Source organism: Aphelocoma coerulescens, chromosome 7, assembly GCF_041296385.1.
Source record: "Aphelocoma coerulescens isolate FSJ_1873_10779 chromosome 7, UR_Acoe_1.0, whole genome shotgun sequence".
Classification (NCBI taxonomy): Eukaryota; Metazoa; Chordata; class Aves; order Passeriformes; family Corvidae; genus Aphelocoma; species Aphelocoma coerulescens.
This window is the reverse complement of record NC_091021.1, coordinates 8378950-8383897: the sequence shown is the minus strand read 5'-3', so window position 1 is coordinate 8383897 and position 4948 is coordinate 8378950.

Here is a 4948-nt window from a genome sequence, read left to right as displayed (position 1 = left end):
TCCACCTCAGCAAGTGTCCAGCCTGAGACCCAGCACTGTCTGGCCACTGCTGGGCACAGCAAAGGGTAAAGTGAAACAGCTGCCACAAGTGTGGAGCCAACAAAGCAATTTGCAGAGTGTCTGCTGCTCTCAAGGCCAGCTCATCTCTGAGGGAAGAAACCAACTGCCTTTGGGCAGCGAGATGGGACCCCACTCCACCGACACCCAGGGGACTGCTTTGGACTCCAAGAGAAAGATGTTTGCATGAGGTTGAGGTGTAAGCTTGGTTTTGAGCACTGACATGAATTCTCCTCTATCTCATAATTAAAACATACACAGATACATCAGGGATCTCCTGCAGTGGATGCATACTTTAAAATGGCCACTTTGAATATCATTCCGACTTTTTTCCTCCACAGATTTAAATAAAACCCAGACTCCACCAGCCAGCAGAATTAGTTTTAGCCTTTTGAGTCGGTCACTTCAGAGGAGGAAAATCAGCAAATCAAAAAACAATATTTCAGAAAATGCCCCCCATCACTCCCACTGCAGCCATGAACCAGTGCTGCCTTCCCCAGCCACTCACAGCAGCTCCTTGGCAAGGTACGCTCCATTCTCCTTCCCATTTGCAATTCTTTGTCCCTATCAAGCTTCAAAAGCTTTCCTTATCCTTCTGAGGAGCACAGTGACAAGCCCTTCAAAACTGGCCACATGCCTACCTCACCAAAATCATTTGAAAACTCTGTATTCACACTATCTCTGGTACTTCACCTGCCAGTGCTACTAATACAGCAGGGAATCCTGCACGGCCCCAGCCAGCCCTACAGAGTCACCTTCAGCTAACACAGCCACCACCACCTGTGAGAATGAAAGGCCAAAACGTTATCCAAAAAGACTGCAAACAACGCTTTGGGAATATCAAGTGGCTGCATTTTTCCTTGCCTTTCCGCTGCTTTTGCAAGAGGTATGTCAAAAGCCAAGACACCTTTGGTGCCATCACCGCCCGTAGCAACCACCGCTCTCCTCTGCTCCCCCGGAGGTGGCTGCTGCTGGGAACCCGTGGGTCCGGCCAGCGGGAAAGCGGGACACAGCGTAGACGGCAGCTCCAAGCCTAGCATGCCGTGCCGCCGAGACCTGTCAGGATGTGTCACAACACGCGGCGTGTCGTGCCTCACCGCTCTGTCGAGCAACAAGCCGAAGAAAAAAAGGGAAAAAAAAAAAAAAGGATTCGGATCTAATACGTGAGTGGGCCGGTATGTGCAAGAGAGATGAATATGAAGTAAAACATGCTGGATGCTACAGTAATAACCGGGCGCACGCGGAGAGGCTGGAAGCCAGCCAGGGAGGGGAGATACGAGAGGGATGCTCTGAGCTCAGTCTGTGCGTGGCGGAGAAGCTGCAGCTCCTGAATGAGCGCGAGGCGGATCCCGAGGCTGCCGCATGGGCGTCAGGCTGACACCGCTCCACCAAAACCAGCGGGAGCCCATGTCACCCCAGGCTGGGGCTGTGCCCCCTGCCAGGCTCAGCAGGGGGTTCGCCAGACACCCAGTGTGGGGGGGAAAAGCTGGATTTTGTCCCTTAAAAATAAGGCGGTTCTTATACGTGTCAAGTCCAGTGAAGCGCAGAGAGAGGTGACTTCAGCGGGTCCCTGCGAAACACAAGAATGTGTCCCCCCATATTTCTGTGTTAAGGGTGGGATCGGCTCACTCTTCTTTGTATGGCAATGCTGAACCTAAGGGCCCCTCTGGTAGCAGCTTCGTGTCAGTGCAAATCCCATTTTGGGGACCAGTGGGAGGAGAATGGAGGTCACAGGCAGGCACCCACTGCCAAAGCAGCATCCCTGCCTCCATTCCCTGCCCGCCGGAGGCGGCGGGAGGAAGGGCTGACTTCCCCAGGTCCCGTGGGCGTTCACATGGCCCCTTCGCAGCAGCCAAACACACATTTACGAAGAGCAAACTTCTAACGGCATGGGGATGAGTCATTACGGGCTTTCAAAATGCGTAAATACGATCGCATCCTAATTCAGAGTGTCACAACGAGCTACCCTGCATCTGCGGGATTACGCGGCTCCGCAGAAACCTCGGAAATTCCTGCCCAACCTTGTGATGCAAAAATTCATCTGCATTTGTGTCACTGCATGCAGAGAGTCAATGTGGTTTTTAGTTTTTGGGTTTTTTTATTTTGGCACTGGATTTCAATGGAGGCTTATATGCAGTGTTACAACCCAGTACTGCTATGTTTTGCACCACAAATTTACAACCGAGTAATAAGTAAACACAAGATTTTTTGGCTACATAGGATTTTCCAAGGTGATTAAATAATTTTCTAAATAGCTTTGAGAATGAAGCTGTCTGAAATCCCTAAGGTAATAGGAAATTAACTGCATCCCCATATGCTCCATAGACAGAGGAGGAATTCAGATTTACTGAGGAGTAATATAAAATATTTAAGAAAGCAAATAGAATTGAATAAAACCTCTTGCAATGTAAATTAAATCTGCCCAAACCAGCAGTGATTACCTTTGCTGCCATGGCTCCTCCAGAGTCTCTGCTTGTGCCCCAGGCTCCACAGGGCCCCTGCCTCACTAGCACCTGTCACAGACAGTGTGCACCTCAAACAAATATGATTTGAAGACCTCAAAATATTTTTTTAAACGGTCAAAAGCAGTATTTGTTGCGCATTTACCCAAAGAACAGGGACACAGGAGCATCAGGAATCAGGCTGAGTGGTGGTTTTGCAGTGAGCAGGTGTCTAGAGCACCATTTGATGACCCAAAGATTTGGCAGTAGCTTACATTAGGGCTTCCCAAGCTTTTCCACAGTGGGAACCACCTCCACCATCCCTCTCAGCCCTGAAGCTGCTGTCTGCCAGCACTGCCAGCTAACCCAGGCACGGCCAGTCAGTTGGAGCCCCACTCTTGAGTGAGAACCACAGCCCAAAACCACAAGTGGAGGGTCCTCGCCCTTGCCCAGGGCTGCAGGTGCAGGGCAAGCAGCCCCACCTGGGGCCTTCCCTGAGGGGGCCTGCCTTTATCCCGGCACAGCCAGGCAGGGGGAGCGGAGAGCCACCGGGGGAAGGGCTCTGGAAAGCCATCCCTCCTGAGCAGCTCGAGGAAATTCATATTTCATGTTCTGCTCCTTCTCTGCCCACAGAGTTCTTTCTCGTGGTGGTGCGTAGGTGTATGTGAGGGATTTATCCTTTCCCCACTGAATCACTGCAGCACAACATCTTTTCAACCCTTCTGTACAGCACAAAAGAGCCTCATGGCATTTCTCCTCATTTTCCTGCTGAAGGAGACAGCCAGCAAGCTCCACACTGAGACCTAGTTGCACCCCAGCTCAAGGCTGGGAACAGCGCAAGCCCTGCTAGCCCTGGTTGGGGGCATGTCTGGAGGGGCAGACACCCCTCCTTCTGCCAGCTGGCACCCCAAAACCACAGCCCAGCCTGCCTGATGCCAGCATGAAGGTGCCTGGAATGATGCTGCTTGTTCAGCGGGAAAATGGCTCCACACTCAAGGGAAGGAGCAGAGCAAGGTGTGCTGAGCATGCTGTGCTCTTCTCACGGCCTTGTGAGCCCAGATCCAAGACAGAGTTATCAAATCCCACATTGCCACAGTAACAAACCTTTGTGCTTTAACTAGTGGCTGCTGACATGCTTCCATCAGGTCTGACACTGGTGCTGTGTATGAGTTTTCTGTATTTTGAAAGGAAAATGGGGAGGAAATGAGTTCTGCAGCTGTTATCATGGGCAAAGTCATTGCTGTGAGTAGAGGCTCAGCCACAGACAAAGGCTCTCCTGGCTGACCCTCACATCAACTGCTTATTTAGAAAAAGACACAGGAGCTTTAGGGTAGCCAGCAATAAAAATTTAAATTTTAGCTATATGAGAAACCTCCTGAAGCTCCAAATGAACATTAATGACCCTTGTATAAGTTGTTCCATGCAACAGTACTTTCCAACCAAGGATCTCATGTGACACTAACTCAGGCAGGCCTAATGCAAACCTGTGGGCACCAGCAGCACCACTGTGTTCTTACTGAACTTCGGGTAGCCACTGCTCAGCCCACGTCAAGTTACAAAAAATAGACATCTAAAGGTTTTCCATTTATACTTGTGTGGAGCCTGACAGTAACATGGCTGTTCTCCCCCATCCTTGCACCTTCAACACCAGAGTGTGTAGCTGCTGCTTTCTCCTCTTTCCTCTCCCAGAACAGGGCAAGATTGCACTGAAGTGCAAGGCACAAGCCAGCAAACACTGGTTCAGATTTCCCATGTTTACCCTCCTCTGGGCTGTGAGAAGGCAGGAGGATCACATCTACTCCAACCCCATCTCTGCTTCAAACCACTCCTGACTTCCATGCCATCTCAGCAATCTGGATGTTCTGAAGGTTTATGGAGGGGTTCTACCCCCTGCCCCCCCAACTTCTCTTTGATGTTTTTGCTCCCTTGTCTCCTCTTCCCTTTTTACACTCCATCTCCCATCCAGTTTCTGCCCCCTAACAACCTCTCAGCAGAGATGTGGGCTGCTGCTTAGAAAGCAAGTTGGAACAGGGTGGGTCACCAAGGCAGCTGCTGAGGGCAGCAATGCTCTGTCTCCCCAGTTCCCAAACAGCACTTACACACACGCCTGGCATCCCATCCTAGCAGCTCTGTGCTGTTTACAACCCTGTGTAAATATGAGCACGTGCAAAAGCAGGAACGCAGGAGGGGGGAAGGGAACTCAGTACCTCAGTGCTGCAGACCCTTCCAGGGTTTTAGTTCCTCCCTCCTGCCTGGGCCCACTGAGCCCTGCAGGCTGTGCACATAATGAGGCCACCCCTAAATGAGGATTCAACCACAAGAGCAGGAAAAGGCTTCCTCCAGTGAGAGCTGCAGTTTGAGGTACTCCCTCCTCCCCTATCCACTCCCCCCCCCCCCCAAATTAACATCTCCTTTAAGAAAACAATTAAAAAATAAAGGACAAACCCTGG